Raw genomic sequence first — 21,455 nt, 5'->3', positions numbered from 1 at the left:
CGAATTATTTTTGGCCGAATATCACATCCGTGAATTTAAACAAAGCTGAAAAAAACGTAAACCGAAAAGCCAAAAACTATTTGGGATTTTTTGGCTTTTTTTGGAGGACTTGCTGTTGCTTGAGGCTAACTGTGGGTGGTCTTGCTTTTACTACTAGAGACCCTAAGGAATACTTGAAATCATACCTTTGTACCCTCTTCCTCTAGATGCTCTGTAATACAGGAATTCTCTCACTCCTCTATGTCGTAATGATAGCCATTTTGCCTGTTGTATAAACTACTTAAAAGGTAGTCAGTAATACTGCATTGCACAGCCACTGAGGGACGTAGGTTTGTACTATTTAAACCTTATGTATGATACATAAAAACAAGTGAGAACTCGGCTGCCCTATAATCTAAAACTTTCCAGGGATTGAGCTCAGCAACACATACTTACGGTAGTACTGTAAACTGACATCTGTAATAAAGGGACAAAAAATGGACTCAGTCCCAAGAAACCTAAGTCTGTGATCTCAGGCTGTGTGTATATGTGTGCCTCCCCCCAGTACAATTATAGGGCTTTCTGTTTGATCTTTATTACAGTGAAAATGATCTGTTTGGCAACCCCATCTACGTTTTGATCTTCCACTTTTTAATGTAATTTAACTTCACTGCCTGGAATCATTGCAACATACAGTAGGTTGACATGTATAATTAATAGTAAAGGAGACAGTATCACTTTTGGCATGCAGTCAAACCTAGAAAGATATATGGTGGTAAATTAAGGGTCATGCAAATCTCTGACTGTCTAAAAATCTGTCAGAATTTAATTTCCCTACCTTGGTATTATGCATCCTTATCCTTTGCATGTTTAGTGTGTTCAGTTGGCTTGTTCTGAAGCAAGCACAGAATCATAGACTAATTGCTCTGCATGGTCAGCAAAATGCCCCATTTTCAAACTGAAAACATTAGAAGGTTTTTTAAAGCCTTTCAGTGGACGGGGAACGGCTTTGGAGGCTTCGCGGTGGTACCTCGGCCACGCCGTCCCTGGCTGCTGAAGGCTCAGGAATGGACTGTTAGGGTGCTATCCTAAGCAGGTCTACTGAGAATTCTACTCAGGTCTATTCAACTGGATGTATATCCAGGAAAGTGGTCTTTAGATAGCTCTGATAATGGCTCAGAATATAGAATATTTTTTTTCTTCAAATAAAGGGGAATGTGTATGTAGCTACATCTGAGAATTCTTGTGAGAGAACTCACAAGGAAGTGCTTCTACATTTTCTAATATTTGAAAGGAAGCCCACTATTTGAGAATCAGGCTGTGGAAATTGACTGTATATCTGCATTTTTTCCTTTGAAGCAATCTCAGTCCTTTGCTGGTGGAGGTTAATGCTGTTCTCTTTGATCAAGTCTCACTGATGGCATGAACTGTTTAAAAATAATTTAATTTTAGCCACATCTACTGAGTGTCTTTTAAGTATCAACGGCTCATATGTAGTGTTTGACAAAATGTTTTTTAAAATGGCTTTTATACTATACGTAGATAAACTTGTTGTTTTGGACTGTGGTAACTACAATTGAGGGAAGCAGTGTGGTCTATTGGTTAAATTATCAGTCTAGGATCTGGGAAACCTAGCTTTGAATCCCCACTCTGCTATGGAAACCTGCTGGGTGACCTTGGGCCAGTTACCTTGTTAGCTCAATCTACCTGACATGGTTGTTAGGATAAAATTCAGTAGAGGAGACTGATGTAAGCTGCTTTGGGTCCCCATTGGGGAGAAAAGCAGGATATAAGTTAAGTAAATAACATATAAACAAATAACAATGTGAATAGATTTGTTTGTGTAGTGCCTGCTTAAATTACAAATATTTACCCAAAGCCAAATGGGTTGGAGATTGGTCAGTGCTGCCTTTTGCACTATTTCAATTACACTCACATCAAAATTGCTTCTCAATGAATGGCTATTAGAGAAGGACTTTTAAATTACCTGGTCTACTTAGTGATGCTGTGGCTGACTTCCTACTTGAATCTAGATATCCTAAGTCCAAATGGCCATTCATTGGATTATATGGGTGTCTGTTTGCTGTTAATTCATGTCTATCATCCTCCAAGTTTCTATTTTAACAAATGGCTAATGATATCATATGATAATGTTGGTTTGTGGACTGTGATTGGCCAATTCTGGGACTGTTAATACTCAGAAAAACTCTCCTGTTGTTCACTGTGTCCACAATAGCATTATCAGAGTGTTCGTTTTATCCACATTAACTATATATGTTCTGATTTTCAGGAGGAAATATGTCGATAACTTCAGTAGCTTTCCGGTTTTGTGATGAGAGAATGAGCACTTCATTCGAGAGCCAGCAAGGTGTAGTGGTTAGAAGCTGTGGTTTGGAGCAGTGAACTCTGATCTGGAGAACCAGGTTTGATTCCCCACTCCTCCACATAAGTGTCGGACGCTAATCTGGTGAACTGGATTTATTTCCCCACTCCTCCATGTGAAGCTAGCTGCGTGACCTTGGACTAGTCACACTCTCTCAGTCCCATGTACCTCACAGGGTGTCTGTTGTGGGTGAGAGGAAGGGGATTGTAAGCTGGTTTGATTCTTCCTTAAGTGGTAGAGAAAGTCGGCATATAAATACCAACTCTTCTTCTTCTTCTTCATCATCATCATCACCATCACCACCACCACCACCACCACCACCATGGCTTTTCATTCAGATGTCCTCCCATATTAAAAAGCTCATGTTATTGCTGAAACTTGTTTCCTGAGAAGTTTTATTAAATTATTCAATTTGATTGACTATAGTTCACAGGTAAAACCTTATGTAAGAAAGTTTAATTATGGTTTAGCTCAAGGGGATAATTATAATTTCAAGTTTGCAGAGCAATAGTGCTACTTTAATAGGCGTTGATGACATTTTTTTTCCTGGTAATAAACTGAAATGAACTCTTCTACCTCAGGAGGTACCCAAAGATTCTAACCATGCCTCTGAGCTGAATATCAACCCTCTTAACCTTCTTCATTGTCCCTTATGAAAAGCCTTCTGTCTGTCTGACTCACAGTACATATTTCTCCATTCCCTACAGCATATATACATAACTTGGTTCTTCACCTTTTACCTTTCTGTCCCCTCAGCCCAATCTACATTCCTCAGGGATTCCCCTTTTAGATATACCTTTCTGCCCTCACCAGGGTTACCAAGGCAGCTAACAAATTAAAAATATACATAATGAAAACATGTCTTAAAGGTAATGATCCCCTGTGCAAGCACCGGGTCATTCCTGACCTATGGGGTGACATCACATCCTGACATTTACTAGACTTTGTTTACAGGGTGGTTTGCCAGTGCCTTCCCCAGTCATCTTCCCTTTACCCCCAGCAAGCTGGGTACTCATTTTACTGACCTTGGAAGGATGGAAGGCTGAGTCAACCTTTAGCCGGCTACCTGAAACCAACTTCTGTTGGGATCGAACTCAGGTCGTGAGCAGAGCTTGGACTGCAGTACCTGCAGCTTACCACTCTGCGCCATGGGGCTCCTGGAAAACATGTCTTAAAACCCATTAAAACTATGCAAAAATACATCATTAAAACCAATCTAACATACACACACACACGTTAAAAACAACCATTAAAATGTAGGGTAGGAAGGAGGACTCCTCCATAACATCTGAGCTGGTTTTGTTTTAACTGTACAGGACCATTCTGTGCAAGTATCTCTGAAATGTGCATTAAAAGATATTTCTTATAGGGCTACTATGCACGGGTTATTTATGTTGGATATGCTGCTCTCTCGAAATAAATTCGGAGTACTTGGGATTATTCGGAGCAAATTTCTGCAGTGAAAATGCAGAGCATCTGAACCAAGGGGTGGTGGTGGTCAGTGATGTGTGAGACCGCCCCCCTGCAAATACTGCTTTATAATTGGCTGTAGTGTATTTTTTAAAAATACGTCACCAGTCCCTTGGTAGAATTCTTTCATTTTAACTGAGCCGAGTAGCTGACTAGCCCCCCATCCGGGGTGGTGGTGGTGGTTGAAGAGGATGTTAAATGGAGACTGGAGAAATAAGCAGCCACAGAGGACGTTTATTATTATTTGTTTGTTTATTATTGGTTTGTTATTATTCCAGTGTCACTAGTCCTGCACTCACACAAGAATGCAATTTATGCCTATCCTAAAGAGGTCATGTGTAAGGGGAGGGCAGCAAATCAGCCAGCCGAGGTCTGAAACTGAAACACTCACTGTGAAACTGACCAAATAAGCAGCTACGTAGTTTGTTATTATCCCAGTGTTATATCGCTAGTCCTGCCTTTGCAAACAAACAAAAAAACCTGTTCAGTCCGGCCGAGGCCTGAAACTGACCAGATAAGCAGCCTCATAGTATTCCAGCATTGCCCCCCCCCCAAAAAAATGGCTTTGAGGGGAGGGGTTGGATGAGGGGGAAAGACAAGTGGGAGGGAGAAACAAGAATGGGCATGGGAAGAAAAACCCAAATTGACAAATATACACAGGACCAACTTTCGATTTGGGATCGAGGCAGACTTTAAACATGGGCCAAAACAGAATCCAGAAAACACAGGGGAAACGCAACAGGAGAGCAAGGCGACTTCCAATGGTTGGAGAAAACGTGCATAAAAGTAGTTGGGGGATGATGGCGATGGAAACAGCCCGTGCATAAAAGGCCATTGTTCTATAAGCTTCCTCATGAATGAACAAAGTTTATAGTACTGAATTCTAGGTGAGTGAGTAGGTTTGCCAACTGCATGGACAAAACTGTCTTTTCCTTTTAATAGAGGCTTCATTGGATATTATTTACTACTAGGTGGTGTTTTTTACTTCCATGCCCTGAAAAGCTTCAGCTGCCCATTTCCACATATTATGCCTTTATTAAAGGGATAGACTATTTTTCTTCAGGCCTGTTGGCAACCCTATGTCACCTACCATTGTGCTCAGCAAAGCGTGACGCCAATTTAAGAGGCTCTTCTGCCATTCTGCAAGTGTCCTTGTAGAATGTGAATGTGTCACCCAGAAGTGAAAAGTCGCTAGAAAAACATACACCAGTTCCAGTTGCAAGAAGGAAGCAGTTAAAAATTTCAGTCCCTTTAAGTTGTGGAATTAGCTTGTTTAAATAATTAGTGCAAATCTGCACAAATGTCTCTTAAGTGTTTTAACACTCCATTCGTATGTGTGGCAATAAATAGGTTGTGGGTGAGATTCTACTGCTGTTTGGGTAGCAACCCTGGACCCTCCTGGCAACGGAGAAAAATGGGTGTAGGCCTTATGCAGTACGCGGTTAAGTTCAAAGCTATGTCAACATAAATTGATACAAAAAGATAAAGGGGAGACAAAAACAGTATTTCTTTTAGTGCAGGAAGCTGCCTTAAACTAATCATTTAGTTTTCACGGTGTTAAACTAGATCAAAGAAAGTACATTTGGAAAGGGCCACCTCTCCCCAAATGAGCCCATTTGTCAGTTGTATTCATTATGTCATCTTTTTCTCACCATTCCCCTGCCGAGGGGGTTATACACTATTCCTGTGCCATAGTGATTTGTGTTGTCATACCCACCTCATGGAATATGTCACCAGAGCAAGTGAAAAGAGTTTCCTTTTCACAGATGTTTAGAAAGTACTGTATGACTATTTTTTTTTAAGTTTTAAAGTGACTTTTATTTAGGAAATGTTTCTGCAGTACAAACGGTAACAAAAATTAAGTCAGTACAAACCAGTCCTGGAAAACGCGGGTGCATGCATTTTATACATGTTACAAAAAAAGACAAAACCATGTTTTTGCAGAGTTATCGCCCAACCCGTTATCCAGAGACTCTACCGAGCATCAAGGGAGCTCTAGTACACAGGGTGTTCCTTGGTGACAATGCCATATTAAGAGAAGTTACCTGCATATTGATTTGAGAAATTTATATCCCATCTCAGAAAAGCCCTTTTGGTTTCCAGAAAATAAAATAGTAATAGACTAAAAACCGTAACATAAAATCATATAGGAGTACATAGTAAAACTAATAATTACTTAAGAGAACCGCAGGAAAAGACCATTTAAACATGTATCAGAAGCCTGGAAGAATAGAAAGGTCTTAATATGACACCTAAAGAAAAAGAAAATTGATATCATGCAAGGTCTTTGAGGCATTGCATGAACCATGTGCCACTACAGAAAACCTCTTACCTCAGGTAACCCATGTACCCTATTTCAGAAGACAAGGACACTCTTGAGTAGCAAGCCAATTCACACAACACAGAGTACACAGGTTGGGTCCAAATCCTCACCCAGTGTCATGTGTAACAGTCACATATGAGTCACGCATGACTTGCAGATTCTGCTCAAGTCAAGAAAGTGCTGCAAGCCTATTTTGTTGTCCGGGCTTTGAGTTTCTTCTCTCTGGATGTTACTGGGTGGATTATGTATGTGTACGATTTCATTATTGTATTTTCTTCATGATTGTAAGCCACATTCTTCAGACTGTTCTTTTTGGGGGAAATGTTGGACATAAATATTTTAAAATGAATTAACACAGGAAGGAAGAGTTCTTAGAAAGACGTTAACCGAGTTCCAAGTTTTGATAGCTTTTAAAGTAAGACTGTAGCCCTCTTTTGTTTCAGAGATATAAGGGGAAATGTGGAAACAGTTTTTGGCCAGATTGCGTGGAAGGAATGAGGGAGGGGAAGTTGCAGGAACAGAAGTTGAGTCACCTAACCTCTTCCTGACCAAATTCTCCTCCGTACTTTCCCCCTTGTGTTTGTTTCTATTTTTGCTGTCTCTTTAATAGGCTAACTCAGAAGGTTAGTGAACACAGGCCTTGAGAAGGAGAAGAAAAACAGTTTCACTTTTGTTGTTGGTAATCTGTATGAGTGGTGGATATATAAAGTGTTCAAACCCAGGCAGGGGAAATTCTGGGCCTAGTAGGAGTCTAGGAAAAGGATTAATTAAGTTTTTGTTATATTTTTCTCTTTAAATCTAGTTGTCTGCCCTGGATTTCCCGGTGTTGTTTAAAACAAACCATTGAGATAGAAAAAGAAAGATGAGTTTTTGTTGCTGCACTGTACAAATCTGTCTTCTTTCAATGCCTACAGTGATAAGTGAGAATATTGGGCAGATAACTGGGTGAGATTTATACTATCTGGTGGTTGCCTCTTCTGCTCGCAGTAGGAAATTTCCTTCAGGCATAGGTGGAGACATGGGGTCAGGGAGGACAGCAGCAGAAGAATGAATGCCGAGTTTCACTCAGCCTGGTGTCTGCTTTTAATCATTCATTGAGAACCATCTTACTGTAACTTGCTTGTGTTAAGGACTGTATGTCTCTGAGCATGAAGATAATGCCTTTTATTCATCAATGAGTAACTACTTCCAAGCTCCTTCCTCACCACCCCATTCCCGTAGGTATGGTGGGTAGACAACCTGGAGGCTTGGAGGAGGGGTCATGAGGGGCCACCATGCCATCTGTGTCTCAACATCACTCCGGGAGAAAACCCAGAAGTGACATGGGTAGCTCTAGGAATCACCAAAACTGGTTAAACTGGTTCTCCCTGAAAGTGACGTAGAGAGTTTCTGGTGATTCCTAGAGCTACCCTGTGTCTCTTTTGGGTTTTCCTTGGAAGCGTGTAGAGATGCAGACAATGTCACTGGGTTCAATTTTTTTTAAAAAAATCCTGCCACCACTCCAAACAGTGGCAGGCAAAATAAGCAACCAGCAGGAGGCCTGGCAGCTCTACTTAACAGATCACCAGTCCTGCTCAAAAGCTAGCACACAGGAGACTCGGCTAGCTTCAATAACAGGTCTCTTTATTGCTTCCAACTGGGAGAGAACACAGTTGAAGAGCACCAAGACACACACTGGAAGACTGCAACCAACACACAGAACTAGACGCAAGTGTGGGCACTCCCATACAAGCCTTAAAAAGTAGGGTTGACAGGTCCCTCTTCACCACTGGCAGGAGGTTTTTGGGGCAGAGCTTGAAGAGGGTGGGGTTTGGGGAGGGGAGGGACTTCAATGCCATAGAGTTCAATTGCCAAAGTGGCCATTTTCTCCAGGTGAACTGATTTCTATCAGCTGGAGATCTGTTGTAATAGCAGGAGATCACCATATACCACCTGGAGGTTGGCAGCCCTATTGAGAGGGGAAACAGAAATCAACTCTTGAGGGCTCACTTAGGTATAAACACATACGTGACATCACCCTCATGGGATTAAGGCTAGACTGAAGAGGCTCAAGCGGGTTTAAACTCCAGAACTTGTCCGTACAGCAAAAGAAACTCTTTACTGCAGATGGTCACAAGGCTGAAGAGGCATAATATCCCAGCAACCCTAAGCCCTGCCATCTCTCACAACAGCAAATAGACATTTTAGGAAGATCTAAATGAATTTGAACCAGTAACAAACCCTCTTCTGAATTCTAAGACTGGAAATACTCTGCACGTTTGCATACTTCTTTCACCTTACTATGTAGTAACCACACCCAGAGCCATCAAAACCTTTACAAGGTTCTATAAGGTAGTTTTTATTCACTGGAGATTTCATGGATTGAAGGCTGCAGGCTTTTTATTTTATGAGCCCTGTGGTGCAGAGTGGTAAGCTACAGTACTGCTGTCAAAGCTCTGCTCACGGCCTGAGTTCGATCCCGACAGAAGTCGGCTTTAGGTAGCCTCCTCAGGGTTGACTCAGCCTTCCATTCTTCCGTGCGCCCAGATTACTACAGGGGGTAAAGTGTAGATGATTGGGGAAGGCAATGGCAAACCAGCCTGTAAACATAGTCTGCCTAGTAAACGTTGTGATGTGACGTCACCCCAAGGGTCAGGAATGAACCGGTGCTCGCACAGGAGTCTATCTTTACTTTTTATGAGACTTTACTAGATTAGGGGGAATTTGGGGAATTACTGCTGTTTTATGTTTTCATTATGTATTTTAAGCTTCCTTGAACCACAAGAAAAGGCAGAATAGAATAGAAATATTTTAATAAATAAAAATAATTGGCCCTAAAAATTCAACAGCACATTCCCAAGATGCGCTGGTGGCCCTCACCAAAGGCCTTTGGAGGCCGGCAAAGGTGCAAGCTGGCGCAAGGGCCCACAATGCTGGCATCCGGGAGGCGCACGCTGGCGTTTGTGGCCCCAGCGCTGGTGTGCAGGGCCGGACCCGGACGCCGCCAAAGCCTGTTGCCAGTGTCTGGCCACCGGCAAAGGCCGCGTTGTCGTCCTGGGAGGCGTTCCCGGGGCGAAACGGCGCTGGCCGGGGGGGGGGGCACAGCCGCTGTTAGGCAGCCTCCTGAGCTGTTTCGGCTCAGGAACGCCCCCTTTTTTCCTCCCTGAGATACTCTACCTTTTAGGTGGTGTATCTCCCATGCAACCCTATGCGGCTTGCATGGATTTTTTGTGCTGGGAGGGCTGAAACCTCCTTAGGAGGCAGCACCACTGCATTGCCTCCGAAGCCTAGCGCAGGCATTGTGGTCAGGAATGTGCTGCAAGTATATTACATTTAGTACATAGTTAATTGCCATGTTTTTAAAAATCTTTTACTGTGGTAAATCAGTCATTTCAAGGCACAGGATTGTGACTACACAACGGTGCACATAGAGCTAATACAACTGTTCATTGTGAAATCACCAGGTTTAGGATAATGGGGACCTGAACCCCCCGACCCCCCCGCAGTGTATTCATGCTTGCACACTGTGAAATTTCTGGCTATGGACCTGGCTGTTTAGTAGGGGCATGCCCAGGAATGGGGTGTTTGTGTGCATGACAGCAAAGTGAAGCACTAACACAAAATCTGAGACACTTGTGCTGTATTTGCAGAAAATGTATTTATTTGCAAAAAATATCTGGAAGATTCAAGGCAAGACTTACAATGCAATAAGCAAAAGTATACCCTTCTAAATCTGAAGTCAACAGATTTAGAAACGTATGACTCTGGCTAGGATTGCATTGTGAAATTGGTGCAAACAACCATGAATCTTTTATCTTACTCTTGTTTAGAGAGGGCTGATCTCCTCCTATACTCTTGGTAGAAAGCAGCAACTGGCTACATTTGAAATAAGCTAATCAGCTAACCTACAGTACTACAGAACTACCGGAAAGTTGCCATAAACCTTGCTGTTTAAAAAACATAATATACTCTAATCAATGACCACCCTTCATTCAAAATACAGATTGTAGTCACTATGTAGCTTTAAGAACAGGAAGTTTGTTGAAATTGGCAAAACTAGCCTGCTACTTGTGTAATGTTTCCTGAAAAAAAACATCCCGTTTAAAAGAAAATTTCTCTTTCCCCTCCTAACAAAATATCTCTACACCACAGTAGAAGTTACTCTTGGCAGCAATTGCTTAATTTCCTGGAGGTAGAGGATCTGGAGATAGAATGGCTCTCATTGGCTGAGCTGCCCAGATCTTGAAAAGGCAGGGCAGATAGACCTACCCAGTGATGGCAGTAGAGTAAAAGAAACAGAGGCCCCCCACATTTCCTGCAGTGACAACTGATGCAAAGGATTAATTCAGTTTCTCTGCAATCTTCCTGTTGTCTTGTAGCAGTCCTTTCATCTTATCATCTGAGGGCCTCATAGGCCTTTTATGCAGGGACGTTTCCCCACGGTCACCCCTGCCGACTGCTTCAGGGCTTCCTTTTGATTATGTGTGCCTTTTCCTCCCGTCAGAGGTTGCCTTGCTCTCTCTGCGCACTTTGCCCGTGATTTCCAGATGCTGTTTTAGCCAGAATATGGAAAATGCGGGCAAAACATGCAGGGAGAGCGAGGCGACCTCTGATGGGCAGATAAGCATGCATAATCAAAAGGAAGCCCCAAAGCAGTCAGCAGGGGTGACTGCGGGGAAATGTCCCTGCATAAAAGGCCGTAGTCTCCCTACCTGAGCAGTTTCCTGCTTCTGATATATTTAAAGAAATTCTCATAATTTGTTTTAATTTTTTTAAACAAAAAACTCCTTGTGTTCTCTTTTTGCCTGCCATTGTCCACTTGTATTTGTATTGTCAGAATCTATGCTCCCTTTTGTTTACTTCACACGGGCAAGAATCCCACTTCGTTGGTTGCTAACTACACAATCTGCTTAAATTTGGCAGTACCTTTCCTATCTCAATATATATTCTCCCTAACAGGCATTATTATGGATTTAAATAATTTCCAAGAATCCTGAAGGGATATGAACTTTTTATCCTCCCTTTTATCTTCTTTATGACTGATCCCTTCATTTTTTAGAAATTTCCTCTTCTGAAATCCAACGTGATCATGCTGGTGTTTTTGGACAACTCTCTAGTTACATAAATGCTGAACTTTAATAGCACAGTGATCAATATTCTAAGTTGCTGCAACAATAGTTTCATCTCACATCATGTCCGCAGCACCACTCAGGACCAAGTTCAAGGCTGTCTTCCCTTTTAGTTGGCTCCATAAGCAGGTTTTCCAAGGCTAGGGTTGCCAACCTCCAGGTAGTAGCTGGAGATCTCCTGCTATTACAACTGATCTCCAGCCGATAGAGATCAGTTCCCCTGTAGAAAACGGCCGCTTTGGCAATTGGACTCTACGGCACTGAAGACCCCCCTCCCCAAACCCTGCCCTCCTCAGCCTCCGGCCCAAAATTCTCCAGGTATTTCCCAACCCGGAGCTGGCAACCCTATCCAAGGCACATATTTATCATTAGGGTTGCCAGGTCCCTCTTCGCCACTGGCAGGAGGTTTTTGGGTTGGAGCCTGAGGAGGGCGGGTTTTGGGGAGGGGAGGGACTTCAATGCCATAGAGTCCAGTTGCCAAAGCGGCCATTTTCTCCAGGGGAACTGATCTCCATCGGCTGAAGATCAGTTATAATAGCAGGAGATCTCCCGCTAGTACCTGGAGGTTGATCATAACTAGAACTTTTGCCTTTCTTATAACTTCAGCACACATTAACATAGTCAGTGTGATGGAGGCTGAAGTCACCTATTATTACACAACCTTTGTCCTCTGCTGCCTTCAAGGAGCTGCTGGCAGAAAAGGCAGCTGCCCTGAAGAAGCTCTGTGTGACTCTTATCAATATGAAGATTTTTGTTAAGATCCGAATCTTTAGCCACCCAGCTGGGGGAAACACGTTGACATTTCTGTCAAGAGTTCAGAAAACCTCCCACAAAGCCAGCTGTGATATGCATCAGCTAGGGTTGGGGAGGGTTAAAAATAATCACCTGTAGTTGAAATGAGACTTGGGAACTAGGAAGTGCTGCAGCTCAGGCTTCCTGTATAAATAAGTGCAGCTTTCCCACAGCTATTGCATATGTGTACGGTGACGTGTTTTTTTTTTTTTAAAGATAATGGCAACATACTCTTAATAGCAGGGAGGAGATTATTTCTCAGAGTGCTGAGAGGGTTGGGAGATGAGTCCTCTTTCAGATCTGTAATGTGTAAAGCTTTCAGGCACCGGGAGTAATAAGGAAGGAAAAGAATCGAATGCAATCTGTTTTCTCAGGCTTTGAGCGTTTGCTGGCTGTGACATGAGTCTTGGAAGCACTGAAGCGCCAGTGGAGCGTTTGAAAAGTCACACTGCTGGGGGTCGAATCCTTCTCTCCTTTTGCAAGGTATGTTGGTGCGACCTCTGTTTCTTTACAGGAGGAGATTTTGCGTGCTGGCCAAGGAAAGTAAAGTAAAACAGAAATCGTTCTGGGTACATAATTTTAACATCAGCAGCCAGTATTGCAGTGCTTAGAAAATCTTTTGGGGTAAAAATTAGTTTCTTAAATGCTAAATACCAGAGCACTTTTAAACAAATTCAGGGGAGAAAAATGTTGACTGTATCAGAACAGCGATAGAAAAATGCTTGGAGATGTAACTGAAAATGCTCATTCATAATTATATGGAAGCAGAAACTCAATGGCGTGTTAACTTATGTGCTGCAAATGGTGTCAAACTTTCTGTCAGAGGGTGATTGCAACAATGCGAATCTATTTGATGTTTTGTACGTTGAACGAAAATTCCTGTATCCTATTTAGAACATAAATGCCCCAATCCTATTTAAGACATAAATACTCAAATATCATTTCCCCCTCCCCTTTCTAATTCCATTAAGACTTAATGAATAGCAGCATTCTGCTGGCAAATACTGAATATGTAATCTAAATATTTTTGGTTCCTCATGTAGATTATTTTATTATCCAGTAGAGAAAATAAAAGCCATATGTTTGTGTGTCTGCATATTTATAGACTTCTTGTATACATTATTTTATACAATGATGTCAGTACAAAGCGGCCTCTGCTCTTTAGTCTGCGAGTGATCTTCTGCTTTAAGACTTAATATGATAAAGTGCCAGTCAAATGCCAGCCCCATAACTCCTGTTAAATATCCTGAAAGGCTTAAGGAAATGGTGCTGCTTTTGTTCTCTTAATAAATGTGCCGGAGTTATTTCTAAAGACACGACTTCGGTGTGCATGCTTGTATTTTTCGGGGCAAAGAGAAGAATGGAGATTTCACCAACAGTTTTAGTCCTGTGCAGATGGGCAAACTGGGTAGAAATGCATGTATGGAGGCAGTATCAAGATTGTATCTGCTGTCCTCAACCCCTTCCTCCAGCAATGATGGTAACTTCTGCACAGAGATCTGTGTGCCAGTACAGAGCATGCATGGCTCTGAATTAGGGTTTCCAGGTACCCCCTTGCCCCCAGTGGGGGATGGGGTGGGGTGGGGTTGACAGATACATGCTGGTAAACTCCTGGAGGTTTGGGGATGGAGCTTGGGGAGGACAGGGACCTCAGTGGAGTACAATGTCATAGAGTCCACCCTCCAAAACTTCCATTTTCTCCAGGGGAACTGATCTCTGCAGTCTAGAGGTGAGCTGTAATTCCGGGGGATCCCCAGGTCCCACTTGGAGGCTGGCATGAAAGATGTGTAAAAATGAAGAGTACAGGTCACACATTCAGAATTACATTACACACAGATACCTCTGCAGAAGTTATAATCAGAAAGGGAATTTGACTCTAGTCTTGCTGGCCCTCATGTATATATTTGAGTCCAGTTTAAGTGTGTGAAGTGTTTGCTCTACTACAGCCTCTCCCCTTCAAAGTCCTAGATTCAGTTCCTGGCATCTCTAGATAGAGGTTCTCAGCAGGGCTGGGAAAGATTTGTCTGCAAAACAATATTGGGCTTGAAGACCGATGTTTTCACTCATCGGTACTGAGCAGCTTGGGTATTCATATTACAACAGGACTTTTGACTGCTGTACCTGTTCACAGCTTGTAATGCTCCTTAAAAGTGAATGCTGGGTATTTGGAGGTGTAATGTTGAGCTGAGAGGTAAGGTATGATAAATTCCTTGCTTGGTCCACCTTGGACTACATCTGAGAGTTTTTCTGATAACAGCCTGTTTACCATATAGCTGCCACTCATCTCCTCCAACCAACAGACAGTAAGGCATGACTAATTTGCTCACCTAACAAATTAAAAGCCTAAAGTGAAGAAGTGAACTCTCTGAGGTAGCTGACCCTTCAGTGAGTGGAGTAGATTCTCAACTGTTATATGTTTTAAAAAATAATAATAACCTGTACTTCAGGGGTTATTAGGGTTGTGAACCTCCAGATGATGGCTGGAGATCTCCTGGGATTACAGCTGACCTCCAGGAGACAGAAAATGGCCATGTTGGAAGGTGGAGTCTTGTACTCTATTGAAGTCCCACCCCTCCGCAAACTCTGCCCTTCTCAGGCTCCACCCTCAAAATCTCCAGGTATTTCCCAACCCAGAGCTGGCTACTCAATGATGCTGATTGATGCGAGAGAAGTTGGGGGACTCTTTGTGTCAATTATAGAGCATCACCTGCCATTCTTCACCTCTTGAATGAATTGGGCTTTTCATCTGCAGGATTTGTTATGTGGTTTTGGCCACAAACGTTCTGTATCCGATGGCAATTTTGGGGAACAACTTAGGGCTTTCCTGAACCTTAGTTATTGTTCCACTGTTTTCAGAGTGTGCCAGAGTTCATCAATAAGTTCCACATGGTGGCCAGAAATAAAATGGCGAGACGATCGAGGGCTCTAGTGTCTCCAGATCTGTTTGAGCTGGTAAACCAATGCTGATAAATACGATATAAAGGTTCAGCCAGAAAACCTGGTTTTGGTTCCAGGTCATGTTTACCTGACCTGGAACTTGGATCAGATCAGATTTTCCAGTTTCATTTCTTACAGGAGGTGGTCTTTTTCTTTTTTTCTTAAAGCATTCAGATTTGGGGGTAGCTGGCAGTGCTAAGGCTGTGGAGGGGGAGGAATGTGGGTACAAAGGGGCATAACAGATGGGACTGAAGATCAGGACTTATTGGAGGCCATAAAAGCACACCTCTGTAAATGGGAAGATCTTTGGCTGTTTCACTTGCCACCACCCCTCCGATGGGCTTTGGGTCTTTGTTTTGATTCTGCATGCCGTTTCCGACTGTCAGAGGTCACCTCGCTCTCCCCATGCATTCCCCTGGGTTTTCAAATTTGAGATAAAACAGGTCCCTCAAAATGTGGGCAAAATGCGGGGAACTGCAGGGGGAGAGCGAGGCGATCTCTGATGGTTGGAAGCGGCATGAAGAATCCAAACAAAGACCCAAAGTCATTGGAGGAATGATGACGAGTGAAACAGCCATGCAGAAAAGACCCTTGATCCCCCCCTCATTTTACAAGCTTGAAATGTCCTGAACTTGTTTCAGTGCTTTTTGCAGCCCAGGAGGCTTAGAAACTGCCCCCCCCCCCCCGCTGATTTTAAACTGAAAAGCTGATAGTCTTTTCTAAAAGCTACTGTGCTCATTCTATCCATCTATCCATTTTTCTCCTGCTTTTGCTTAGAGAGTGGAGGGTGGTATGCATGATTCTTCCCTACTCAGTTTGATCCTCACAACAACCCTGTGCTGTAGGTGAGAGAGAGAGAGAGAGAGAGAGAGAGAGAGAGAGAGTGATTGGCTGGCCCAACGACACCCAGTGAGCTTCCTGGCTGTGTGGGGATTCTGCCATTTGTTTGCTGTATTGCTCATTCGTTAAGGTTTCTAGACCACTTGTTTTAGTGAACTCTGCCTTTGAGAACTGGACTTTGGTTTGATATGAAGAACATAATACTTTGCCCTTCCTTTTTTGAAAATAAGCTGCAATGGGAAGTCATGGGGAGCTGGTTGTCCTTATACTCAGACGGGCTGGTATTTTCAACAGCAATGAAACCCAGAAGCCACAAGACCTTATTCTATTCTGTTCTGGCATAGTCGACTAAAGCCCCAGAATTTCTGCTTCTGGAGTCTGACTTGTATGCAAAATGCAATTTGAGGGTCTTTGGAAGTACTGGGTAAGTTTGCAGTGTTCGCAAATGTTTACTTAGCTTCCTGTGCCAAATAACTTTGCACTGAGCGTTCCATTGTCATGGTCTTGTACATACAAAGTTCTAGTTCAGGAGGGACTAACTGATCATTAATGTAATATAACAAGGAAATGAAATACTGGGTTTTTTTCCTTAAAAAGAAAAAGAAATAGCCAAATCATACAGGACGCGTTTCTTCTGTAATAACTCTAAACTGGACACATTTGTTTCTTTGTATGCCAAAATACACAATTTCTGTGGTTTTGTAAAAAATTATATGGTGTGTGCCTCATGACCAAGAGTTTATATGATCAAGGCTTAAGACTAAATCTCTCAGTGAGCTCAATGAAACCTGATGCATGCCTTTGGCTGAGAAATGCAGGGATGGACCACATTGCAGCTTTAGATATATTAAAAGGTAAAGGTAGTGCAAGCACTGGGTCATTACTGATCCATGGGGTGATGTTGCATCCCGACGTTTACTAGGCAGACTGTTTATTGGGTGGTTTGCCATTGCCTTCCCCAGTCTTCTACACTTTACCCCCAGAAAGCTGGGTACTCATTTTACCAACCTCAGAAGGATGGAAGGCTGAGTCAACCTTGAGCCGGCTACCTGAAATCGACTTCCGTCGGGATCGAACTCAGGTCATGAGCTGAGCTTACAGTTTACCACTCTGAGCCACGGGGCACAGATTACCTGATTACATTTTTTGTTTGGGACCTAATTTTGTAAACTCTTGGGTGTCATAACCCTAATAGCATTGCTGCTGTTGCGGTTTGTCCAGAACGGCACGTGCAGATATGTATAGGACTTGGCATTCACAAAGACAGGGTTGTACTCTTTTTCAAAACACTTCTTTAATGCACGTTTATGTTAAATGTCCTTCCAATTTGCTCTTTATGTTTCCACTGAAATTAAAGGAAATTACTGTGCTGAATTTGGTAAGACTAGAAATTAAGCTACAGCAACTGCTATCAACTGGGATGGGTAGATTCTGCTTTAATGGTTTACCACTTACGACTTTTCAGGAGAACAACAGAGTTCTGTGGTTAATTAAGGCAAACTTTCCCTCTGCTGCAAGGATCCTTCACATTGCTTTGGCCGAAGGGAATGTTGGATAGGATTCTCCCTGCCTTCAAGGAAGGCCCGATCAAACTGTAGCCTTATTTCCCCAAGCTTAAAAAAAAAAAGATCTTTAGTGCCTACACTTACTCCCACTTAATGGTATTGACTTTTCAGTAATATGAAGCTCAGGACTAATATAATGCTTTGCCTCTGTTTCTTTGTTGTAGTCATGGGAATAATGAAGAAAGCATTTATATGAGTACAATATGACTCATTCATAAAGGGCAGAGCTTTCTCTGGATAAGAGGTAGAAGCACAGCCTTGACGCAGGGTTCATCCAGCTCTGGATTAGATCGTGTTGTCTTTTAATGATCAAGCTTGCAAGGCGAAGCACCGAGACATATCTTGACTGTACTAGCATCTTTATCCTACTTCTGTTGAATTTTTATTTTCTTCTTGTTGTTGTTATAAGCTAAACTTGAAAGAGTTATAAAAAAAGATCAGGCTTGCAGCTTAGGAGTGTTTCTGGACAAGGTAGGGTTGCCAGCTCTGGGCTGGGAAATACCTGGAGATTTTGGGGATGAAGCCTGAAGAGGGCAGGGTTTGGGGAGGGGAGGGACTTCAATGCCATAGAGTCCAATTGCCAAAGAGGCCATTTTCTCTGGGTGAATTGATCTCTATTGGCTGGTGATCAGTTATAATAGCAGATTTCCAGCCACCACCTGGAGATTGGCAACCCTAGGACAAGGCCATGCTCCTGGATGCTCAGGTGGTAAGCGAGGTTTAGAGGGTGTGTGGCTCAGTGGTAGAGCATCTGCTGGGCATGCAGAAGGTCCCAGAGTCAATCCCTGGCATCTCCAGTTAAAGGGACCAGGCAAGTATGTGATGTGAAAGACCTCTGCCTGAGATCCTGGAGAGCCGCTGCTGTTCTGAGTAGACAATACTGACTTTGATGGACCAAGGGTCTGATTCAGTATAAGGCAGCTTCATGTGTTCATGGTGGCGGCCAGGAGTGCTTTTTTACCATATTGGGCTGGTATATGCTGTCCTAAGTAGAAAGGTTCAGGCTGTTGACATTCAAGCCTATGTAACGTACGGGTCAGTCTATTGCAATGTGCTTCACCAGGGGCTTCTGTTTGGAAGTGACTGGGAATCTACCATTGGTCAAGAATGCTACAGTGAGAGTTTTAACAAGCACCTAATGTACTGAGCATATTATTGCAGTATCAATGTTCTAGTTCTCAGTTGGTTTCTGGGCTCAGTTAATAGCACTGACCGCAAGGGTTGCCTGTTTCCTGCCCAATCTCTTATCTCATCTTTGCAGGCCCTCTTCCATTTACCTTTATCATCACAAGTGGCATGCGCTCCCTGCTCCTCTGGCATGTGGCTGATAGATAGTAGACTTATTGGTTTATAACAAACAGCAATTTGCTGTGACCTCTGTAATATATGAGATGACACATTGTGGTTTGTTCCTTGCTTACAAACCAGGATTTCAAACGACTGCTGATCCAGGCTTGTAGGAAAGAAGCAAACTGCAGTGTGCTATTCCATCTAGTAGAGATGGCAAACAAATTTGTTTTTATTGCAAACTATGAAGTCTTTAGACCAGGGGTGTTGAACTCAATTGTTACGAGGGACATAAATGTCACTTGGTTGGGCCGGGCCATGCCTCGCCAGCCCAGATCGAGAGTGGGGGGTGGCTGCCTCAGAGGGCTGGCTCGCAGGCCGGATAAGAGCTCTCAAGGGGCCAGATCAGGCCCTTGGGCCTTATGTTTGACACCCCTGCTTTAGACTATAAGCCATATACAAGGTGAGGAAGGAGGATTTGAGTCCAGGGACTTCTGAGGCATGTTTGTCAACCAAACTGTAGTTAGTCTGGTCATCTGAATATGGACAGAGATTTCTCAGTGGTAGCCACGGTGGGGACCCCTCATTTAGATATTAATACCACTCTTTGCTCTCCATTAGGACACAAAATAGCATACAACATTGTTCTCTCCCGTTTTACCCTCACAACAACCACTCTTGCCCTGTTCACATGTTATGGTGAACTCATGTACCACTGTTGGTGAGAAAGAGCCAATGAACATTTGCTTTACAAATAACAATGGGGACCAGTACCTTGATAAATGTGGGTTTTGTATAACGTGATCAGCTGTATGTGTGTAGACTGTAGGATGAGAATGACTCAACGCACCTATAAACAACAGTCAAGTGTACACTGTACATGGATTGTGCATGTGTTCATTGTAACTTGTGAACAGCTTCTGAGCGGTAGGTTAGACTGAGAGAAAGAGACTGCCCAAAGGTCACCAAGTGAACTTCTATGGCATGGTACGGATTTGTATCTGGGTCTCCTACATCTTAGTCTAGGATTGCCAGCCTCCAAGTACTAGCTGGAGATCTCTTGCTATTACAACTGATTTCCAGCCTATAGAGATCAGTTCCCCTGGAGAAAATGGGCACTTTGGCCATTGGACTCTATGGCATTGGTCCCTCCCCTTCCCAAACCCCGCCCTCCTCAGGCTCCACCCCAAAAACCTCCTAGCGGTGGCAAAGAGGGACCTGGCAACCCTATCCTAGTCTGAAATTCTAACCAAGACACCATGCTGGTTCTGTGTAACATCTATGCTGTTTCCTTTTCTAAAATAAAAAGAAATGGAATTACCAAGGTAACCCTTCCTCCAAGGAGCAGCCATTGCAGAACATGTACCTAAGTAACTCCTTAGAGCATTGGCTTACAAACTTCACACTTTCAGTAAAATGCTTTGAAGATTGTGATTTTAGTATTTAAAAAGATGTATCCTACAGGGAAGGTGCATTGTATATGTGTGCAGATGCCCAGGTCTTTTGAGTTTCACCTCGGCCTCCACATGTTGATAGTGCACCCTATCACACACTCTCAGCTGTATTTAGCAGCAAAAAGATTGTGAATAAAGTTGCCTTTCAAGAAAGCTTGTCTTGTCACCTTGGAGTTTCCCAGAATACAGTTTGAAAACCACTTCCTTTGATAAAACTCCATAGTTACACCAAGCAATATTATTCTTTTTAGTTAATCTGAAGTTGGAACAGTAATATGTCTGTTTTTAAATGACATGTAGATATATTACAGTTGTCTAACTTTTTATAAGAGCTCATTGAAATTGAACATCCATTTAGTTTGCCAAGTATAAGTTTAACTTTTCTGATTAATTTTTAATCTTGCTGTTATGGTTTGTGTTCGAATAAAAATAATTGCCCCCCTCCCCTTTGTTGCATCATGTTCAAAACATTTCCACATAAGTGGTTTCTTCCGTGTTTTTTCCATCCTGGACACTTCCTGATGGCATTATTTTTTTGTCATTTTCAGATTTAGGTTTCATGGTCTCTGTGCTACACAGTAGATTTCTTGCTGTTAACACTGAAAGGTAGGGAATTTTGCTTAACCTCAAAAGCCTCAGGGAGAGTTACGTCCATAGTTCTACAGTGTGCTCTGTTTTTCTGTGATCCATTAGATATGCTAAAACTGTTAGCATCTGTCACTGCTAAGAATTGTCAGTACAAGGAAAACAAGAGCTGGTATTGTCACTTTTTGCAATGATGAAATTATCACTCTAAAGGTCCAGATACTCCATGCAGATTAAGATTTATGAGTGTAACAGTGCATTCCTAAGGAGAGTTAGGGGAGAGCCATGGCTCAGTAGTAGAGCCTCTCCTTGGCATGCAGAAGGTCCCAGGTTCAATCCCCACATCTCCAGATAAAGGGACTAGGCAATTGGTGATGTGAAAGACCTCTTCCTGAGATCCTGGGGCTGCTGCCAGTCTGAGTAGACAATACTGACTTTGATGTGCCAAGTGTCTGATTCAGTAGAAGGCAGCTTAATGTGTTCATGTGTACTCCAGTCTAAACCCATTGAAATAAATGGGCTAAGACTGGAGTAACTCTTCTTAGGATTGCACTGTAAGGAAAACAATTAAGATGGTTCAAACTCAGACCCTCACTTTCAGTTAAAGAAATCTCTACTGGATTTATTCGTTGATATCAATTTATTTTCCTAGCAGGTGGCCTGCTAGATCTCTAGATCAAGCTTGCTATTGACATAGTAAATTCTTTGGTATCTTTCCTCCCATCTTTGTTG

At 42.8% G+C, this 21,455-nt stretch overlaps 1 protein-coding gene across 1 annotated transcript in view; it reads left to right on the top strand.

The window, feature by feature from the left end:
• The first annotated feature begins 12,510 nt into the window (after positions 1 to 12,510).
• RNF144B (ring finger protein 144B) overlaps positions 12,511 to 21,455 on the top strand; it is a 53,625-nt gene continuing 44,680 nt past the window's right edge. The window contains exon 1 of the mRNA XM_056854345.1: positions 12,511 to 12,538. The gene's annotated coding sequence lies outside the window, so the exon portion shown is untranslated. The remainder of the gene's footprint in view (positions 12,539 to 21,455) is intronic.

Source organism: Euleptes europaea, chromosome 8, assembly GCF_029931775.1.
Source record: "Euleptes europaea isolate rEulEur1 chromosome 8, rEulEur1.hap1, whole genome shotgun sequence".
NCBI lineage: Eukaryota > Metazoa > Chordata > Lepidosauria > Squamata > Sphaerodactylidae > Euleptes > Euleptes europaea.
This window is presented reverse-complemented; position numbering and strand designations above follow the sequence as displayed.